At 34.9% G+C, this 23,419-nt stretch overlaps 1 protein-coding gene across 6 annotated transcripts in view; it reads right to left on the bottom strand.

The window, feature by feature from the left end:
- CDH18 (cadherin 18) overlaps positions 1–23,419 on the bottom strand; it is a 487,011-nt gene that overhangs the window by 436,400 nt on the left and 27,192 nt on the right. Inside the window, exon 1 of one of the 6 annotated variants that reach the window (XM_051799313.1) lies at positions 209–265. The exons of the other annotated variants lie outside the window; for them this stretch is intronic. The gene's annotated coding sequence lies outside the window, so the exon portion shown is untranslated. Of the gene's footprint in view, positions 1–208; positions 266–23,419 lie in introns of those variants that run through there. 6 annotated transcript variants of the gene reach the window in all.

Below are 23,419 nucleotides of genomic sequence, written 5' to 3'. Positions count from 1 at the left end.
CTCACAATGTTTCTCAAGCTCATTAAATTGAAACTCCTACAGTGAATAACCTATGGATATGTTGGCTAAACTGTACAGATTTGAACTGTGGCTTTCCCTGAAATGTCCAAAATTACTAAACACTCTCATTGTTTAAAATACCCACAACACAAACCAGCAAAAATCACAACCACAAATAAGCAAACAAAAATCAAAAGCTAAAACAAACCAGAAAGCCACTGTAGCCTCAGCAGATCAGCTAGTTTTCTTTGCCTTCCCCTTTTGTATCATGCATCCTCCCAGAATAATGGATGCACTTGGAGCTGCTGGTGTGAGGACCCGTTGTTAACCATTGCCAATTATCTGTATTTCCACTAGAGGGAACAGGAGTTGAAAGTAGCTGACACCGCAAAAGACTGAAACTTTAAATTAGGCATAAATTGCGATGTAGGAGACAGAAATTGCCGTCCTAACAGTCTTAATAAATACTGGCATGTATTGAAGTGCGTGCTACCCACTGCCTTCCTCAATGCAAACAGCTTGGCACTCCCTGTTGCCATGGAAACCACAGGATGCTCCCATTTTAAATTCTGCTGCAGTGCTGAGGCATCATTTCCACTGCACAACAGCACACATTTATTATCGAAGTATTCTGCTACCACATCATCACATTGCAAGGTCACAAAAATGAGGAAATTTACAACACAAAAAAAATTCTGTTCAAATTTCAAGTGTCTGTCTTACAGATACTAACACTCGACACAGAGTCCTATGAATAGAAAAAGTTCCACGAACATTCTAGGTGAAAAAAACCCACATAACAATTCTTTCTTTTCTGTGGGGAAAAGAATTTTCAATTGTTTAATACATAGGATTTTATGAACTTCAGTGTTCTAGACCTCCTGTACAGTGCCATTCTTGCACACTTGGAAAAAACCCTCAAGCTAATTTACCAAATACATTGCAGAAAGTTATTTAAATTAGTATTACACAAAAAGAACATGTGCTTACTCTATAAGACCTGTGAAGCCTAGATATGCTATAGCTAGGTTCTCACATATTCTATGGTCATTAACTACTGTGCCTTTGACTGCTCTAATGGAAAGGTTGAGCAGCAAGTATAATATAATTTTAGCATCGGAAAAGAGAGAACTGTGGCCAGTGCACACCTTGCTATTCATTCATCAGCCATCTCAGAATTTACATGATTTTCTATAGGAAGTTCAGGCCACATCTAATTGCAATAATGCAATTAGATGCAATGAAACAAATATGCACTTCTCTGGAAGTATTTCTAAAGCGTCATCCATTGCTGTTTCTAGTCTTACATAACTATAAAACCCCACTTCTCCTACTGAAGATTAAAACCTCTCTTGGTCTTTCAGACAAAAGTATAAATATGTTTGAAGACATGACTATAGCTGTATCAGGGATTTATTTACTCCAGTGAGTAGACTGCAATAAGCAGCATCAATACAACCTTGGATAACTAAAACACTGTTATCTTTTGTTATTTTTCTAAGCCCTCCTCAACATTACTTTTTCAACATTAACATATTTAGCATTTGAGCACACATACTAGATGCTTATAATATTTATTTACTAACAGTTTCCAATCTATCCTGCCACTCTAGTCAGACTTTATTACCCCAAACCAAGATAATTGAGCTCAGAACTTCAAACAGTACTAATTTTTACTAATTTGATGTGTTTTACTATCCCTGTAACTTTCAGGATACCTCAGGTGCTTCCTGCTTCTATTGAGTTCCAGTGATGTCTAATGTTAGAAGCCACTTTATGGTATAACTTTTTGTTGATGTGCCTCAGAGGTTAGGAAAAAATCTGCTTAGACCACCTCACTGAAAAATCTAACACTCTGATCTTTTATACCAAAAATACAGCACAATTTGAAAAAAAATAAATCAAGAAATCAATTGGCTAATTTTGATTACCTTCTTGGTGCATTAAAAGAGTTCAATTTCTCAGAACAGCAGTCCAAATAAATAAATATATAAATAAATGGAGATGCTACCTTCACATTGCTAGTACAGCATGAAGCAAATGGATGTGAGTCCCAGAACAGTCCCATCTTCAGAAGCTCGTTGCTTCCAAACACAGACTTAAATCCTCCTTTCTAAAAAGATGTTTTAAAATTCACTCAGAAGCAGTTATACAGAGGTTCATATGCTTACTTAGGTGCTAATAATTCTGCATTCAAATCCATTCTTCAAATAGATTTTAACCAAGTACATATTTGACTCCCACATCTAAGGGAAGAGTTTTAAATTGAACATGAGATTTGTTATGGTCAGAAATCTTTTTACTCTGTGATTCATTTCTGTGTGACAGAGATAGACTTTCTGAGCAGCACTCACTAAACAGGGGCCTTCTCATTCCCAGTACTATTACTCTTCATTTGCACAGCATTAACTGAAAATTATGACATAATCCAAAGACAACAATATTTACATAACAAAAAAAAGTTTGATCTTACCTATCCCACTTCCCAAAAGGCATAAATGCACAAGCAAAGGAAAAAATCTCCCATCTCCTGTGAAGTTGGCCGACAGAACACAACACTCTATTACTAGTTCAAATATTGGATTTGCTGCTAATCCCTGCAATATACAAGGACTGCCCCATCTCAATCAAATGCAATTTGAAATGTCATTGAAACTGCTTTCCCCTCAGAGAATGCATCACCAGATGCCAAGGCTCTGAAAACCAATCTGTAATCAGCAAAAGATTAAGTACGAAGATTCAACTATTACACATACAAGGAGGGGGGCCCAGAAGGGTCTCCTAAGATAACAACTCCATTCCTTCTTCCTGTCCTCTTCCCAATACACTCGCCCAAAACAAAGCACTGTGGCCATTTGTCAGGCAAATATTAAGAAAAACTGGTTTTCACAGCAGAAAAACCTCACCTGTTTCTCCAGTGTAGAAGACTGAAAATTGTGTTAAAAATTGTCCATTCTTATCACTGTGAGATTGAATACTGAATATATAAAAAATAAAGATAATTTCTAGTAAAAAGTAACTTAAATAAAAATGAAATAGGGATCAGCTTTCTAATGCTCTCTAGCATTCCCTTTTGGTGAATTATTATATCCTTAGTCTACTATGTCACTGTTTATTATTAAGAAACTTGCTAGAACCTGAAAATGTGTCCCAATAATAGTTGTAGTCTGACACCAAAGATGAAGTATTTTCCCTGTTGTGTTCTAGAACAAAACCAGTAACAGCGATTCAGTTGTTACTGCACATAGGATAATTTCTATAAAAGAAATACTAAAAGGTTATGTTCTTCTATGACTGTAAATATATTCGGTTAAGCGTGCTCTAATTATTTTAAAAATGCTGCATAGGCATGTGGTGTTCACAGCTTTTAATAGGGAAAAAAAATCCCCCAAATTTATTATGATACACATGCTTTCAGTTTTGGCTGATCACTAGAACAAGATGCCCCTGCTAATCTCAAATTTCAAGTCAAAACTTCCTGAATGCATTTGACATGTTATGTAAAACATTCACTGGTACAAAACTAACATCTCAATTTATGGCCCAATTGATTACTGCTTTTACTGCGAGATTTCAAGTGTAAATAACTCACTTGAAGGCTAACTACAGGCTGCCTTTTTCTACATGTTTTTGTCTGTAACAATAAAGTACAAACAAGTTGAAAACAGAGTGCATTTTTGCGTGCCTTCTGAAGGCCTTTATCTTCAATGATCAAATAGTAATGCAAAGGAAAAAGAAAAGGACATACATATGCAAGTGAAAATGTCCTACTGAACTACTCTTTCAATGTATATATGGTTCCAAGGGTTAGAAACCAGTTATCTAATTAGGCAATCACTAGTGCAGCATTTTTGCTTAAGGTGGTTTCATTTAGAGATGCTTTTTGTCAGCCTTTCAAATTTACATACATTCAAGAACTTCCACAAGGAAAGCACATCATACTTGCTGAGGCTCTGCAAGTAGCTGCCTGCTAGTAAGATATCAAGAGGAACCATTTTGCATGTATTTCAGACTACTTGAGAAACCGCACAATGCTTTCAAAAGTTTAGGAATGACAGAATATATATCTAGTATTTTTACCTGAGACAAAAGGCATTGTCAAGAATTTGTAGATTTTATTCCTTTCATTCCAAAATCCTCCTCATCACACGAGGGTTTCTACAGCACCACCATTATCACATAATAGAGAGTAAGTGTACTCTGCTCCTTTAAATCATTCCTCCATACATTCTTCTTTAAGACAGTGTGAAAGAAGCAGGCAAACTGCAGCTGTTAAGCCTACCCTCAGCTTCTCTTTCAAAGGAAGAGTCTGTTTCTGTAAGTGTGCTAGCTACACAGCAAGTGTTGCATGTCAAAAATCCTGCTGTGAACATGGGTCACTGTGGAAGATGTCAAGAGGAACAGACTAAGACCTCTTTTACTTACACTGCCTGTTGTCCCTCAGAGGTGCATCAAAATTTGGAGGGATGTTCAGAGAGAGTTAATCTGGAGTAAACTTTAAGGCCCTACACATATCTCAATTTCTCAATTTAAATTCACCTGTCCATTCAGCAAAACCTTGCATGAGCCACCAAAATGCAGGGCATAAAGCTGACCAGTGGCTGGTCAGCCTCACAGATCCCTTCTGCCTCTGGAACCTGTGCACACTCTCCATCTCCTTGTAATATTGGCTAGCTACACCTTCCTAATACTCTTTCTGCCTTCCTCACCTACACTGTCTCTACTGTCCAGAAAAACAGGGGAAATCTAAAAAAGTATCCAAACCACTTCCTAGAAGGTCTTTAACTCCCAAAAGAAACAGATGGTGATGGAAATCTAGATGTGAGCTGTGATGATAATTATAGCAAGTTTTACTATGCAGAATCCTGCACAGAACTGACAAGCTTCTATTGATCAACTACTGCTCCTTCACAGGAGCTGTACACAAATTTCCTCTCAAAAAGAAAGAAATAATTTAGTATCTCCTGTTTCCCAGACAAAAGATTTCTTCCTTCAACTGCATAGATCTTCTCAAAGTCGACAACATATGCCAAATAATACCATAAGGCATTTACCTGCATAAAGTTGTCTCATACCTGAAGAACTAGCTTGGTTTATCCAACAGAACAAAATTAAGTAATCAATTTTCAAATGGGACTTAAGGATTTGATACATGTATGTTAAATCAACAAGCATTAGTGTGTCCAACATAGTAATTTAAATATATTACAGTGAATATTACTACCTTAAATCAATGGTATATTATATCCTATGGAAGGAGCTAGTACTAATTAATTGTCTTATGTCACTTCTTAAATATTGTCCCATCATAAATCCAAAATCTTTTTTCAAATTGTAGCTAGTGTGAATCTGTATGTCACTCAAGCCAAAGTTAGACAAAAAAATCCATTGCTTTATTCCTCTTCCTCTTTCTAAAACAAAATTTAACTGTAACATAATTTATACATTTAAAAAAAAATTTCTAACTACATACTTAATGGTCACGCATTCTTTTCTAAAAATCTTTCTTGTAAAGGAAAAAGCTGTTTGAAAGACATAAATTATTTACCTTCTATAAATAAAACAAACATCCTATGCTTTGACATATCTGCATTTATAGTTATATATAATTAATAAATAGCAGCTGGTAAAGTTTTCTATTACATATATACAGTGACTGAATCATTCCATAAAATAATCAGGAAGGTCAGTTTGGATGACATTACAACAAAACTTGTAATATCTATAGAAGAAATAATCCCTAGAGTTCATAAATATTTGAAGCATTCTGAATGACTTTCAAATAAATAAGAAACAATGCAGTATTTCTTAATTAAGTACTAAGAAAATTAATTTCACAGAGTTTGAAAGTCATAGGAAACAGTATTTATTTACAGATACTAAGACACCAATATTAAGATCTATGCCTTGAAATTATAACAGTGTGAAGTTTTGCAGAATTAAGATTTCCAAGACATTAGTACAAATAAGCTATAAAAAGAAACACTAGAAAAAAACAGGTTCTGGAACTTCAAATAGCAGACTGCTGATGAGACTAGTTTTGGATGCTGTCAAAAGCAAACTACATTTTTCTTTGAAAATTGCTTCCATGCTGCATAATATGATGCATAATAATGGGCTGAGTTTTAGGTGAGAATGTAGAGATATAGAAACAGCTTGAAGTTTTTCTCCTAACCAAAGAAAATGTGATTACTATTACTAAGGAAGGAAAAAAAAAGAGTGTCAGAATTCAATATTTCTCAGCATTAAGATGCGTGTTGCACTGTAAAAAACATGGTGTTCATTCATTCATATATAGCTATTGTTCAGAATATTTTAAACTACATATGGAAAGGAAAAATTTGAATATTTAATTATTTTTAAAAATTTAATTGCTGTCTCAGTCACATAATTTTGCATCCATGCTCAGTTAAAAGAGAGAGAAGGTTTGATTTGCAGTTCTGCACTACATTCTTTACCTGGAGTTTATGTTAAAGTAAAATTGTTCTCAAGCAGCCCTTTTAGCTTCTATTCATAGTGACTTAAAAGTTGCTAGAGATATGACTTCCAAAATCAGCAATGAAAGTACTATTGACAAACACATCCAGCACAGATGGAAGTATTGTAGCTTAAAAAGAGTGAATGCCTCTTCTGCCTCTCACACCACCCCACCAAGTAGGCTGAGAAGGCACAAGAAGCTCAGAGGGGACACAGCCTGGACAGCTGATGTAAGCTGACCCAAGAGATATTCCATACCACATGCTGTCATGCTCAGTATATAAAGTTGTAGGAAAAGAAGGAAGGGGGGGACATTTGGAGTGATGGTGTCTGCCTTGCCAAGTAACCATCATATGTGATGGAGCCCTGCTTTCCTGGAGATGGCTGAACACCTACCTGCCCATGGGAAGTGGTGAATGAATTCCTTATTTTGCTTGTGTGAGGTTTTTGCTTTACCAATTAAACTGTCTTTAGAACTGAAAAACTCATGGGTTGAGATACTCTTCCAATTCTCTCCCTGATCCTGCTCATGAGGAAGTGAGTGAGTGACCGTGTAGCACTCAGTTGCCATCTGGGTTTAAACCATGACACATGATCAAGTGCCTCATTATCTATTAAAGCTCACAGCTAATCTCAGTGCATTATTTAGCTTGAGTTTGATAGGGCTCCTTTCCCCTGAAAGTCACAGACACAAAATTTACACATATAAAATTCGAGAATAGGAAATGTTAATCCATTGAATCAAATAAGCTATGAACCTACACTTTTGTAGTTAACCTTTTATGTACATTTGTTGCCCTTTTTCACTAGCCCTGTGAATCCTCAACTAACACTTTTTTTTCAAAACAAAAGATACAAGTTTGTTGGATTTATCAGCCTCTTGTAACAGAAAACAACATAATGATAAACTGCATCATTCTTTATCATAACTGGGGAAAAGTACCATATCCTTTTGGGAACTATTCACAATCCTACAACATAAAGAAGGACATTCTCATTACAGTAAAACAATGGAACATATCATAATATGGTTCATCCTTTATATTAATAAAGATCCTTCTGAATTTTTTGGGCTACAGAAATGCTCATGTGTTCAAAAACAAGCACCTCTGGACATACGTCAAACATGTTAGTACATGACAGCTATAGAGTGTCTTCAATCCAAGGCCCTCTTTACTGATGCCCATGTGAAACAGGCAATTTTGTTATTTCCATACCATTACTTGATATATACAAAATACAAGATCACACAAAAGCTGAGGGATGGGGGAGAATCAAGAAGCCCTGACCACCAGTTGTGGCAGCTAATCATAAGACATTCTTCCCTCAAAGCAGTTATACTTCAGGAACACTCCTAAGATAGTTTCTCACATTCTGAATATATCAATTAACAATTTATTTTTCATTTCAAAAATAAATAATTATAGAAAAAATAAAGAAAATGTAAGTGGAAAAGAACTTTTTACATTTCTGGGTTTAAACTCACAAACTTAATTTTCAAGTTTCTTTCCAACTTTTTTCTTAAACAAAAGCAGGGCTAGTTTTCACCTAATTATACCTCAGCTATTGTAAAGAACAAAAAAATGTACAAACACAACAGTGTTTATTTTATTGTTGATTTAAAAAAAGAAAAACAACAAAGGTTGCTTCTACCTTTAGACTGCCAAGCATAACATATATGATTAAATAGAAAACAGATTTCTATTTTCTGATGTTGCAAAAAGCCCCTTTAAAAAAATAAAAGGAATGCAAAATACTATTTAGAGAAAAGTGAAAACATTTCTAAGTAGTAACAGCAATAATGTAATAGAATAGATGAAGGACAAAAATAACATGTTTAAGTACTGTCTTACAAGTAGTAATTCACAAAACCCGCTGCAGTCATCCTCAAATCACTGCTGAGAGCCTTAACATGTAAAAACGTGCAACTTCATGAAAAGAATGTATGTGTGTCCTTGATGGAGACTGCTTGACACAGTCCAGCACATTTTCATTAGTCACCCAAGTAAGATACGCATCATCTACTAATATAGAGAATTTCCACACTATGGTATTTCTTAAGCCAGTTAGATACAATCACTTCTGTTTTCAGCTGGAAAGGAAGTTTCATAAACTGGAAAGTTACTGAATTTTAAAGTATCTCACGTTTCTCCTTAATTCTAGGGTTTCTATTTGATGAATTGGCTTTTCGGAAATCTAAAGTTTTATCTGGAGTTGCCTCTGGCTGCAAAATATCTTAAAAATGTGTTTTGTTACAACTTCATAATTACCCTTTGTAGCTTGAAAAATTATGTTTGTGTACTTTAGAGATAATAGTTTTATGTTAACAAATGTGATTTAGTGCACAAGTTTCATAGTTATATGTCATTACTGCATAAATATGGTTTAGTAATTGTCCCCTCTGTCTAAAATACTACCACCTTTTTACAGTCTATACTGCGGAAAAGATTCTTCCCTTGTACTCTGGACTATATTATTTGCTTTTAAAACTTCACTTTTAAAAACAATCACAGTGGTTACCACACAGCTATACATATAAATTTTCAATTATGCCTCTAGAGTGGATACAAGTAAAAGTAAATCCTTTACAGACCTTTTGCCCTTCGGCTAAATCTTTCAGCTTTAGAATAGATTTATACACTCCATCTGCTTCTAGTCTTCACTGGAAAACAATCAGAAAAAAAGTCATACAATGACGACTTCACTTGTCATTTAAACCTTTTTCTCTCTTCAGAGAATTCATACTTGACAGCATTAGTGAAACCTTTCAACAAAAACAAGGAAACCCTCATCCCTGTGCTGAATCAGTGGTTGTTAATGGCTTCCAAACCCATTAGAGGATATTATGATATTTTAATGCTGCAGGAGCTGAAGTGAATCTTCTCTGAATTGATTTCACTGTATAATGTTACACCTGACCTTTTGTGTCCTAAAATATAAAATTTTTTATTCTATCAAATTTTACAGAAAATGTATTTTCTTGTTTACATTATTAGAACTGCATACTATTAAAATGCTTTTATAGTGAACTCAAGATTTTACCCTTTATGGTCATTAAAAATACAGACATTCTTAACGCACATATCTATATATGCAAGGAATCATACTTCTCCCTTCTATTATAGTGACTTAGGAAGCACCCTCAAGAAGAACAGAATTTTTTTTATTATTATGCACAAATGTGAATGCATATAAAACTATATCAGAAATATTTTTTTTTCAGTTTGTCTTTCACTATGAAATAGTAGTTTTTCTGGAGTTCCAAAAACATGTGAAGTTATCAGTATTGGAGTATTCCATCTATTCATAAAACAGGAAAGATCAGAAAAAACAGGGAGTCAAATTCTGAGTGAACTGGAAGAAACAGGGTTTTGTACAATATGCTCACAGCTCTGAAAGATCATGACATATGGGTTCCTGTCATATACAATACCACTAACTGGTAACAGATTATGTAGTACTTAGATCTATATGAGATTCCTATTGTGATTTGTCTGTACCTCCAAGCCACCATAACTCTGGACTTCAGTTAATAACAAAAAATATATATCCAGTATCAAACAACTAACAAAATCACCTTCTACCATTTGCATAACTGATGTTTTCATGGTTTGACATAATCAAAGACCTTTTGTAATATATTATGCTATGAAAATGTGAGAATCTTCTGAAACAGTGGTTTAAGAAGAAAAAGAGCAACTACTGAATTATAAAGCTTACATGATTGAGCTTACATGTGAGTCAAACACTTCTGAACATTATTTCAGGTTCTGATACAGAGAGTATTTGAGTATGAAAAGAACAAAGGGTAGTGAGTCATATTTAAAAGAAGCAGATTTCCAGCACACATACTGCTTCATCTATGTGTATATATGTTCTTCCCTCCTTTCTCTTTCTATATATCCCTAAACATATATTTGTGCCTTGACTGACATGGAAAGGCATGGGAACAGTATTTCTCTTTATTATAAAACAGCTGGAATGAAATGTCAAGTTGCCATTGTAATGAGTTTGATGTTAATGCCTGTTTCCTATGCTGCGTTTTACAAATAACACATTTGCTATCAAAACAGAATGGGGTCTAGCATTCTAGAATTATATAATATAGGAGAACCTTAAAGTACACAATTCTTTGACCTAACACTTAGCCTACTTCACCACTGAAACAGATGACAGGTGATGTACACATTGTTAACAATTTTTGTAATGAGCAGGACCAACCTTATCAAAATAATTTTTTGAGTCCGCTGTCTGTTGTTTCTTGTTCTCATAACTAAATGTACCATGATTTATGTAGGATTTATTTATGTATTTATTCAGTTATGTAAAGACAAGAAGTACCTTGAAACCCAAAATATATAAAAATATTTTTTATATTGGAAAGACTCCAAGTGCCAAAAATTAAGCAGTGTTGAATCAGAGTTTAACACATGCCCATTAAGAACAGTCATTTTGCAGTCCAGACTTCCTTTTCTGGTTACCTCGGTTGATGAATAAATTGATAGAACTATCCTTAGTAACTAAGTATTGGCCTAATGGGAAACCTACAGGGTTAATGAATGACCTTCCCCTTGGGTTATTATATTGTAAGCTCATCTAAATTCATTTTGCAGTTCTGACAGACCAATAGAATTAGATGGATAGCTGGTGGTATGGGGCTTGAGGTACTGCTAAAAAAGTAAAGTCCTCATTTGAATTAGGAGAGGAATGGGGCATAGTTCTATTTGAGGCAGCTTGCAAAAGTTTTCACATCAGTAAAAGAAAACCAAATCCTCATAGAACACTGAACAAACAAAGAAATCTCATCTCCTGATCTTTCCTGGGTATTCAGGATGCTTCAAAAACAGCATACTGCATAATACTTCCAGTATTCTCAATGTGGAACACCATTGTCTTGAAGTAAATGCAAATTTGTTTTCATTAAGTTCCTACAATTTTATATGGTGTAATGAGACAACATATGAAAACAACTCAGAATACTTTTGAGAATTTCAAGAATAAATAAAGGAAACATTACACTACCTAGAGACCACAATGAATACCAAATACCTCAACGTTTCTTTAATTGGTAAGAAACGTTAACAGGATATACGCAGACTATTTACTGGGGATTACTGAAAGACAACAACACATTAAAAGAAAAGTTCTTTTTCACTAGCAGGAGATTGCCAGGGTTTCCAGAAAAATTCTATACAAGAATAGTATTTGAACTTTAATGGGCAAAAAAAAATATTACACTATTTCTTCTATTTACCTGCCTGTGAAGAGACAGGAAGATGGCCAGTGGGGGAAAAGAGTTTGGAATAGGTAAATCACTCAGAGCCAAACAGGTACAAACCAAGGATGAAGTTCAAGTTTTCTGCCTACCTCTAATTAGAGCAACATTTCTTTGAAGACTTTTCTTTCTTTTCTTTCTTTCTTTCTTACTAAAACTAAACATTCAGAAAGGGACATCAGTTTTGTGCTGGACTATTTCTACCAGCTTGTGGTGTCATTGCCAGCAAAAATAAAAGCAAGATCTGAATTTTGGAACTGTGCCTCAGCTCATATAGTAAACCAATTGCTTAGTTTGTAAATATTCAAGGCAGGGTCTTGGATTTCAAAGGGTTCACACTCCTGGAAAATAATCTGCGGAAATCATTCAGGCTTATTTCAAAGGATCAAAAATTGATACAGAGAACTATCATTTTGTTGCTTTTCTTCCTATATATAAGAACAAAAAATAGTTGACTCTTCCAGCATGATATGGACTATTTCTCTCATCACTTCTTTCACTGCAGTGTTGCTGACTACAATGAAAATAACTATAATGAGATACTGCTTGGAAATTGAATGATTCACAGATAATTGCAATTGGTTTTTTACAAGTCAAGATTTTACAACTTTGTTGAGGTTAATATGGTCACTGCACTTACTATGGAAAAGGGGAATAAGTCATGCAGAAGACTAAAATGAAAATGAATTAATAGGAGAAATTAGTTATTCATAACTCACATTGATGACATACATGCTTTACCTCAGAGGAGTGCTAGTTTGCCATCAATATTACTTTCATATAATTTGAAAATACTTCACAACCATTTTGAAAATAGACAACTATCTATATGTAAAATTTTATGCCTGCTTCTGCTTAACAAGGAGAAAAAGATGCTCCATCAGACATCTTATGACTACTAACAGTAAAGATAAAAATAACATCTGTGAACAGAACAATTGGGCAGGAGATTATTTTTCCATTTTGGCATTAATACAGCTCTTAAAAATATAACAATAAAACAAATAAATGGATTTAATTAATACAAAATTACATTCTCCAAGATGGCATTGGCCAGCTCAGTTACAGAAAATGCCTCACAGATCTGTTAGAAACCAAAGACAGTCTTACAATTAAGCATTAAATTAGCTGGCATCATATGAAAGTGGTCATAATACAAAGACTGTAACATTGATAAATTATCTTTCAGATATTAGCCGACAAGTTTAAAAGGAAAAAAAGAAGTCTCCTTGTTTCTTCTAAAAATGCTGATTGTATTTTCATACTTCCTGCCTCCAACCCAATTGACAATATCACCTGTGATTAAACTGTATGAGAGTAAACTCAGCCCAAGGGTTGGATTTTTTTGTTGCGGGATTCTGTTCTGGTTTTAAAGGGTTTTCAGTTGGGGAAAAAGGGTTTTTGGTTGCAGGGAGAAGAGAGTGTTGAGGGGATGGCAATCAAACACAATTACCAGAACAAGAGATTTTTAGTATTTACAAATATATTTAAAGACACATGCATATTTAATGATGTATAATTTTTCCCCTCCACTATGCAGAAAATTGATTCTTCTAGAAGTCCTGATATTCATTGATGCAAGTTCTGCATGGAAAAATAACTCTTAGGTTATTTTGGTCAAAGCTTTATTCAGTTATGTAAAACAAATTAAAAAAATAAGAACTGCAATCTTTCCAAATGAATGAATAACAAGACAAGAATGGTTTCTGTCATCTAATGGAAAGTATAAAATTCTGTTTGCCTTCAAACTTACACATTGCATACAAAGAATAATTTATGCAACTTAATAATTTACAGCATAATAATGATTTGTAAAACTGAATCATTGATGAAAGAATGTTATTCTTTAAAGGAATACTAAATGAGAACATTCACTCCTGTGTGCCGCAATTGCACCTTATTTACAGAATTAATATTATAATCAAACCTCCTTCTTAGAACAGTAACTACCTTAGGAGAAAACTCTTCTCAATGAATAAGGGGCTACTGCCTGTAAAACAACATCTACTTACACAACAAAATATATAATGAATTATTCATGTTTTCTTTACGAAACTGCTTTTCCTACTCTCCACTATTCACATCCTTCCATTGTTGCCACTGATATCTCTTTTTCAGATTTGCTCTTTACACTTCATGCATTAAGACAAAAAGTATAATTTTACCTTACTTTAGGGAAAAAAAGTTTTCTTATGGATTAGTTGTAACTCAGTTCACCACAAGATCATCAGAAGCAGTGGAATACAAAAATACAAAAATATATGTTGGTATATATAGTCATGGCACCAAGAACTTCATCTTTAATAAATAGACAAAAAAGTAAAAAACTCCATTCTGCAAATACTATCCCAGGGAGTGTTCAAAAACTGTGGCACCTGGGGATATGCTTTAGTGGTGAACAAGATAATGGACTTGATAATCTTAGACGTCTTTTCCAATCTTATAAATTCTATGATTTTATGATTCTAAACTAATCTACTGGTGTAGTACTTTCTCTTAATACTGGCCATGGATAAGGAAATGGTAATGCACTCATCAGCTGATACATCTCCCCACATCCAGGAAGAACTCAAACAAGTAGCAAACTCTTTAAGAATAGGATCTCTGTGTTTCACCCATCCTGTCCATTCTGTTTGATTTTGTTTGTTTGAGGAAAGCTTCTAAAAGGAAACTTAAAGGCAGTATTCACAGATTTCCCAACATTGTCAAGTCACAAAAGAATAAATACAGAACGTATTCTTGATGGTACATCTACTATGTATGCAAGCTTACTCGATCCCAACAGGCTGAGCTCACAACGTGTTTGCAGAACGACATCAAGATGAATATGCACTGTCATTTTTTCTGAGATTTTGTCAGAAAGCATCCACGTGCTAATGAAAATGGGAGAGAGTGTGGAAGGATCTGCTTAAAACAACACATAACAAAAGTAAAACTACACACTGAATCATGAACAATGCAGCTTCAAAAGGTTGTAACAGAAAAGATATCTGAGGCGAGGGATGTGCTAATTAAGGCGTTTAGTTAAAAATTTAGTTACATAATATTCATTAGGTAGATGGAAATAAACAAAGGAAATTTATTACCCTCCTCACATACTATTATATGGTGCCCAATCACAAAAAATAAAACAGATTGTTGAATTTTATTTTATGACAACAAAGTCATAAAGTCATATACAGAATATGTATATAAAGTCATATACAGAATAATTTAATTTTACCCTGTCTCACCCTTTTTATTGAGCAAAGATGGTCCACCTAAAGAAAAGAAATGAAAAAATTATGCTCATGTAACTAAGAGTTATATTTATAGTTAAGCATAAGACTAATACCGAAATGTTTTATATTTATATAACTCCTCCCTTTCTGCTTTTAAATAAATGAATTAATTTTACCTTTAATACAAATGGATGAGGATGTTAGCTCTAAATGATTCCCAATTCCACTTTTTTCTCTCCCAGAGTGTGAAACTCCTTGGCAACTGGGCCAGTGCTCAGCTCCCCAGTAAATTATTTCAGAGTATCCAGAGAATACACAGCATAGCTCAGTAAAAATCAGACTTCTTTGAAAACTGACATCAAGCAGGCCTCAAAAAAAAGAAGAATCTTTCAGGAAGCTATCATTTGGAGTGACTTACCTTTCCCTCTTTCTGTTACCCAACACATATCTGGGATTCAAGAACTGAGTGAGAATGATACAGAATTTAAACTTCAAAGAATAGCTGAGATAGTCATTATATTAATCGTAAACATCATCCCAAAATGTTACTATTTATGTATTCTAAAAGATGTAACTGTTGCTTTGGCCTTATTTACTTTTCTAGTGGTTTAGCCAGGAGCTCTGGTTGATTTTAATAAGAGAACTGAAGACTGAGTGGAAAATTTAATCTCAGTGATGAAGTTTCTTCCCACCTCCTTCCCTTAGCTAGCATAATGACTTTGCGGGATCTAATAAAATACTTTCTTACAGTAACATTTGCTCAGTTTCTTCCAGTCAGGTTGCTTACAGTATGTACTGCCTTCTTTCTTTTTTTCATCAGTCAGATATAGTGAATTAATATTCTAATGAGTATGATAGATGGTAAAATCATATCAGCTACCCCATGAACAGAAGACTGAAAAGGTTCTACCCATTAATTTATTCCACCAGGTGTTTCACACAACTAGATATTACTTCCACAAAACAGAGGCCAGGAGATTGCTGTGAACTAAGGCACTCACATGATAAAAATAGCACGTTTCTCCTCTGATCAGGAAGCTACCAACATATTTAAAGGATTATTAAGAAGTTTTAAAAGCTTAGGAAAGTTAAATGTAACTGATGGTTCATTCTGAGACAAGGAATCCCCTGGATGCTGCAGTTCATGATAAAATAAATGTGCAGTGGAACTAAACAGAAACAAAGTTATGCCATCCTGAAACAAAGAGAAAAAATAGAAGAAACTAGTTATGTTTTCTTAATAGGATTGAGTATTAAGATCTTAGGTTCTTTTGGACAGGGAATTCAAAATCCATCTTCACTATTTCCATTGCCTGAATTTTCTGCAAATGTAATGAAGTACTGCAACATTTACCTGTTACATTCTCATTTAAAAATATCTAAAGTTTCAGTTTAAGCAATAGTCTATCTAGACACGTACACAAAACTGTAAACAAAATTTGTTTGTCAGAAGCCTGTGGGATAAAGCCCTAAAGGAAGACTTGCTCAAGAAAGCTGGTTAACATTGAAGCTAAAGAGTGGTCCATGCCAACAAGCAATAAGTCAGGCAAAAATGCCAGGAGTCCTGAGTCAATGAGGAACTCAAGCACAAATAAAGAACCATATAGAGAGTGGAAGCAAGGACAAGTCACTTGGGAAGAATACAGAGATGCCATCTGGTCATGCAGCAATGCCTTAAGGCTAATGAAAGCTAAAATAAAATTAAATCTGTCCAAGGAAGTTAAAAACATCCCTGTTTTTAACAGGGGGCAACAGTCTAGGGAAAATGTTAGCCCATTGCTGAGTGGAGCAGGGAACTTGGTGTTACAAGCCCTGGAAAACACTGAGGTACTGAATTCCTTCCTCTCCTCAGTCTTAAGAACAGCCCTCAGGTGTCGTTGATAATGTCGGAACGGCCAAAGCGACACGAAAAAGGTTCCAGCAAAGTTTATTCCAAGGAAAAAGCAGGGACAACCACCCGCGGCTGCTGCACAGCCCCTTAAGTACAGTTTTTGAACACACGTAATGCACATGGATAGGACAGTTCAAACTTTCACACCAGAATTCTTACAGCTAATAGGTGCATTTTCTAAACTCTACTTTCTCACAACAAGTTTGCTCTTTCTCAAAACAGCCCAGTTCTTTCCCACAACAGTCCCGAGCACCTGCTCTTATTTTTCTCTCATGTTGATGTTCTTCCCAACCACTCTCGTTCAAAACAGGTCCTTGTTCTCATGAGACAGTGCTCCTGTTCTCATGAGACAGTGTTCTCTGTTCCCACAGGACAGCTTCTTCAGGATGCATCAGTATGTTGTCAGGATCAGGGCCTCCATTTTCAGTCCTTTCTTTCAGTCCATCTCAGGGGTATACTTTGATCTGGTCAACATCTATTGCTTCGTCAGTATGTGCCAAGGTGCTGACAGACCCGCTGTCACCCGTGACACTCAGGGATCTCAGGCCTTAGAGACGTGAAAGACTGCAGCAAGAAAGACACCCATGTGGATGAGGATCACATCAGGGAATACTTAAGCAAACTGAACGTATATAAGTGCATGGACCTTAATGGGATGCATCCATGAGTGCTGAAGGTGCTGGTTTTGATCTATTAAGGTGATTAGGAGAAATGCCTGAGGAAAATATCACCCAGGGCAGGGAGAAATGTGTGGAACTGCAGGCCAGTAAGCTTCATCTCAATGCCTGGGAAGATGATGGAGTAACAAAATCCCTAAACAATTTCCAGACCCACGAACAACAGGAAAATCATCAGAAGTCAGCATGGCTTCGACAAAAGGAAGTCATACTTGACCATCTTGAGAGACTTCTATGATGAAATCACTGTCTACCTGGACTTCCCTAAGGCTTCGGACACTGTCTCTTGTAAGATCCTCATAAAGAAGTATGATGAAATATGAGCAGGGTGAGCAGACAGCGAGTGAGGCAGATAGAAAACTGTCTGAAAAGCTGGGCCCAGAGGGCAGTGATCAGTGTCACAGTCTAGTTTGTCACAGTGCTAGTATGTCAGTAACTACAGTAGCAGTCTACAAACAGGGGGCGATACTGGGTCTAGCCCTGTTTAACCTCTTCATTAACGATAAGGATGATGGGACAGTGTACCCTCAGCAAGTTTGTTGATGACACAAAACTGAGAAGAGCAACTGATAGTCCAGAGGTCGTGCTGCCATCCAGAGGGACCTGGACAGGCTAGAGAACTGGGCTGACAGGAACCAAATGAAGTTCAACAAAGGGAAGTTCAACAAGCTGTGCATCTGGGGAGAAACCTCATACACCAGCATAAACTGGGGGACATCCAACTGGAGAAAAACTCAGCAAAGAGAAGGACCTAAATACAGCAAGGACATGGACAAACTGGAAAGAATCCAATGAAGGTTGACAAAGATGACAAAGTGATTGGAACATATCATCAATCATGAAGATAAGATGAATGGACTTCCCAAGGTCTTAACTTCAAATGTTAACTGGCACTGAAAGTAAGCAGTGAAGATGCTCTACAGGAGTTCTGCTCTGACATACCAAGACTAAAATTCTCCAGGGACACAAAAACTGTCAAACACACCCCAGAGATCTTTCTTAACCACCCTATCTTTCAATGCTTATGCAGCCCTCTACCCATTTTCTACAGGATATAATAGAACATTTTATTCAATAGAAATGTTAGGTGTCTTATTGCTTCTTCATTAGTTACACATATCCATTAATTACACACTTCAACAATTTGGAAGGGAATTTGAGTAGCACATAGTGATCAGACCAACAGCTTAACTTTGCAGACCTAAAACTTCTGAAAATCATAATACTAAATATTTAGAATTAAACATCAACTACATAATAAAAATGTGTAACAGATATTCATGCAAATGCAAATATTTACATCTAGATAATGCACTCAAAATTTGTATTAAATAACAGATAATCTTCAAATGTAGCATGAACTGCCTAAAAATGGAAAGAAATAGTGGTAGTTCCATTACTGATCTTACTTCTAACTACAGGTGACTTGCTATTTTGCTCAAAATAGCTTGTCTTGCTCAAAAACGTATCAGGCATTCCAGATACAGACAACAAGACTGAATTGATACATTTTGAGGATACATTCATATTATAGTCCTTAACCTTGAGAAAAGGTACTGTCATTTTGCAATCTATAACTAGCTAATAGCTTCCATATCTGCAATAGACAAAAGACTGGCCCAGTGTTTCTTAGAGAATCATCCGCATTAATTGTTTTCACATTTCATCCTTTTCCTTTATGATTTGAAATGGGAAAAACAATTGAACATGGTATGCAACTTACATAATTTATTTGAAATGTTTTCAATAGATACTATTATGTTCCTGCGGTTGCTTTGTTCAACAAAGTCACAGATTCTTCCTTAACAAGCCTTCTTTCCCTAACAGATTTCATCACAATTCAGGACATACTTTGGCAAATTTTACTCTGTCCAAATACCACAAGTTTCAGTAACCCAAAGCTGCCATGAAAATCAGAATTTATAAGCACTCTTTTTTTATTTCTCTCCTCATGGGGCAGTCATATAACTATGGCATTCACTGTGTGGTCTTTGATCATAGGATAACAGAAACTACATACTGTGCTAAGAAAATGCATCAGAAAGAACCAGTGTGCTGTTTCCTTTAGCTCTTTGATCATTTCAATAGATTTCAGAATTTAAAAAATAAAAAAAGGGACTTGTAAAAACTCATTGCTAACTCCAAACACACTTAACTGACTTCATTATTCAAATAATGACTCTTTAATGAAATTCATTAGAAACATGAACAGGAACAAACAAGAAAGAAGAAGTCTATGAAAAAAAAAGTTATAAAAATAGGAAAGACAAAAGGAAATTCATGTTTGCTTGGTTTTTGCATTTTGGTTTTTGTTGTTGTTGTTGTTTCGTCAGGTTTTTTGCTCATGGTTTGTTCGTTCTAATTTAGACTGTGATTTAATACCTTTATCATCTAAGACTATTGCAATTCACTTATTTCTGTTCATGGTTCAATTTAATGAATAAAATATATTTCTCTACAGGAAAAAAAAAAACAGATTTAAGACTACATTAAAATAGTCATTCATAAATGAATTGTAGTTTTTTTATAAGTCTTCTTCTATCTACTTCAAATGGAAAGACAAACAAAAAGAAAACAAGATCATGTACGTTCTTTTCTCCAAAGCCGATGTTGCAAGAATCCTACTCTGCACATATGCTATCCTAAAACATGTCAGGTTCCAATATATTAGGAACTTGCAATTAATTAATCAATCCAAACATTTGTTTAGTGTATTTGTACCTATATTTTTAGACAACACATTATTTTATAAGAGACATATACACAGACACGCACACAAAATATCAAAAAGTTATCACCAGATATATATGCCTTAAACACAGAAATATGTACTACTTTAATTTTTGAAAACAGCTACTTATTTCTATGTATGTTCACAGTCATTATCTTCATGCAATTCCCTAAAAAATTATCTAAAACTGTTTTGCTATTGCTTCTACCAATATACAATCCTTTAGACTTGATACCTTTCACACGTCTCACAACAGGTTTGAGAAATCACTGAAACAATCATAGACATATAACCTTGGGTGGTGTCAAATTTTCTTCTGTGTACATGGCATTGTATTTCCATAACTATACGTTCAAATACAAAATATCATTTCCTTTGGTTCCTTATTTGCTTTCTAGACACCTTTATAAGGTGTCAGCTGGCATTCCTCGTTTCAGTGTTTGTTTTCTCAGCAATAGGAAAACCTGTTGCAATGAATGTCTATTGCCTTATGCCACGAGGGTAGGCGACCTTAAGTTTTGCTATTTCTTGTCTAAATAAATTTGTTGTGGGGTAAAACAGAAATGTACCCAGACCTATACAGTGAAATTCTACAGTGAAAACTTTGAATTGCTTAAAATTCTGTAGAGGTAATCTACTGTTTCCATGTTACTCTTTTTCTTAACTCCCTTGGAAAGATCTCTTGTAATACAATGAAGTTAAACTTAAATTTACTTTTAATATCAGCTCCTATAACATTTGCTACCAAATACAGTACTTATTGATATTTAGCTGTTGGAAAAACAAGGAAAATATGTCTGTCTTTTTACTAAAGGCTTTTTTCTTCCCTCATTACATTTATTCGGTTAGTTGTAATAGGGGGAAAAAATCAATTCTCTTTTAACTAATAAAAAATAGCTTCAGAACTTTCAGTTATAGAGTTTGTGCACTCAACTGTATTACTGTAACAAAACTTTGGATCAGTAAATTAGGCATTTTGTGGCATCATAACTCTGAGTATGTGTCACATTTATTTAATAATATATTACTACAGATTAATAACTTATAAAATCAATTATTTTTAGTCAGTTTCATTGCTTATTCTCTTCACCATAGAAATTACAGTACTGGGTTTAAGACACCCCAGACAGAAGAATGGGAGTGAAGAAAATGAAAGTTGTAAGTGGGTAAAAAAGAAAAAATAGAGGATTAGGAAGGGGAGGGAAAAAACCCAGACACGTTAGGGGAGGTGAAGAAATAAGGCTACATTTATTTGTGATCTTCATTCTCATATTTTACCTTGTAAACTTTTAATTATTTACTTTTATAAAAAATAGGTAAGTTGGATGAATTTGCTCCATCTATTACATATTAAGTAATCTGTTGTAAACCTCAAGTTTGGTTGGGTGGGGTTTTTTTGTTTGTTTCTTTTTTCCTTGTGGGTTGTTTTGTTGGTTGGTTGGTTTGGTTTGTGGGGGTTTTGGGGGTTTTTTTTTGGCACAACATGCTGGTTTCAGTGAAAGTTATGCTATGGCTAATGTAAATCCAAGAGGAACAAAGGAGGAGAAATACTTCAGCAAACAGCCACTCATGAAGTACCCAGGGTATTCACACAACTGACAGAGCTGGTGTTGTCTCAAGTCAAAATTAGAACAGGACAGGTTCCAGTGCCAATCTATAATTTTGAGCTAACAAAGTCCCAGTAATCCACCACCTTGCCATTTCTGCCTGAAAAACATGAAAAGTTTTATCATCACAATAGTTTGCAAAATATTTGGAAATTCACAAAACTTATGTAAAGTAGAAGAAACATTTTCCATCTTGAAATGTTTCTATTCCTCGAGACCAGTGTTCAATCAAGTACACCTAAGAGGTGCAAAATGGACTCAGAAAGTAAAGCCATAGATAGCCACTAGTTCTCTTTGTTGTCATGCCCACTGATAATCACTGGTCTTTCCTAGTGAATAATTTACCAAACACAACCAAATTTGAAAAAATGTCCTGAAAATCAAACTGCTTTCACTGACAGCTATTGACTTTCAGTAGTCTAAGGGCTTTGAGTGGTGTAAATGATAGTATAATTTAACTTCATTTTACAGAGTAACAGCAGATTGATAGTATTTCAATCCAAACTGGAAAATTCTACACTATCAAATTTTTCCTTCATATTAAATGCTTCATCTTCCCTGCCATGCTTAATATGTGGGGTGTTGCAAATATGAAACCTTTCCCAATCATCACTGAAAAACCTGGCTCATCTGCTTTTTTTAGTCATAAATAATGAGCCAGTTTGCATGATTAATACAGGAAGAAGACTTTGTACAAGCTGCATAGTTTAATTGAAGCATAAATCATGCAGCTGGTTATAACTCAGAACTATTATAATAATAAATGATTATATTTTCTCTACTTGCTTTGCATGCTTAATATTAAACTAAATTAATGCTCACCTGGTAGCCACTACATACCAGTGGTTGTAATCAGCTGCCAAGATGCTATTAATCTAGCTGACAGGTGGGTTCAGAAAGTTGAAATACCTACGCTTTTTGGAAATAATTATTAGCGAAAAGCCACAGAGAATCCCATGTTCAGTGAAGAATTTCAAGTCTGTGGTTAATTCTAAACATAAAGGTACTACTATCATTTCAGCAATGACCCAGACACACAACTAACTCTCTCCCTCAATATGCTTAGAACAGTTATTTAATGATTTTGCAACAAACCCACTTGGTCTTGATATTCAGCTTTTGGAATCAGTTATGTTGGACTCCAATCTATGGTCTTGATCCAGCAACTGCCACAAGGTAAGTATGTTTCAAAGTAGGTAACTGTTAAAGGGGAAAGATTCCTGAAATTCACCCACATCAGTACCCAGTCACTTTGTAACTTTTCTTCTAAATGTAGTCATCTCATACAGAGGAAACACTTCTGCATTTACAGAATGACAAGTTTCCTTTCTACCACAGATGAGCTTCCAGAACCATGCAAAAGTCTGCCTTAGAAGAGCTTTAACAACAACTTTATTTTTTTTTTTAATAATGACATTCACATGTTTCACACAAAAAAGAGATGAAATCCAAAAAACTGTTTTCTCCAAAACACTTTTTATGCATGTTTACTAGTGTGCGCTTACTGGTGCAATCTTATTAGTCTGCAAGACTCCTGCAG

This window comes from Manacus candei, unplaced genomic scaffold, assembly GCF_025592945.1.
Source record: "Manacus candei isolate 608988 ecotype Guabito, Panama unplaced genomic scaffold, ASM2559294v1 h1tg000049l, whole genome shotgun sequence".
NCBI classification, from domain to species: domain Eukaryota; kingdom Metazoa; phylum Chordata; class Aves; order Passeriformes; family Pipridae; genus Manacus; species Manacus candei.
This window is presented reverse-complemented; position numbering and strand designations above follow the sequence as displayed.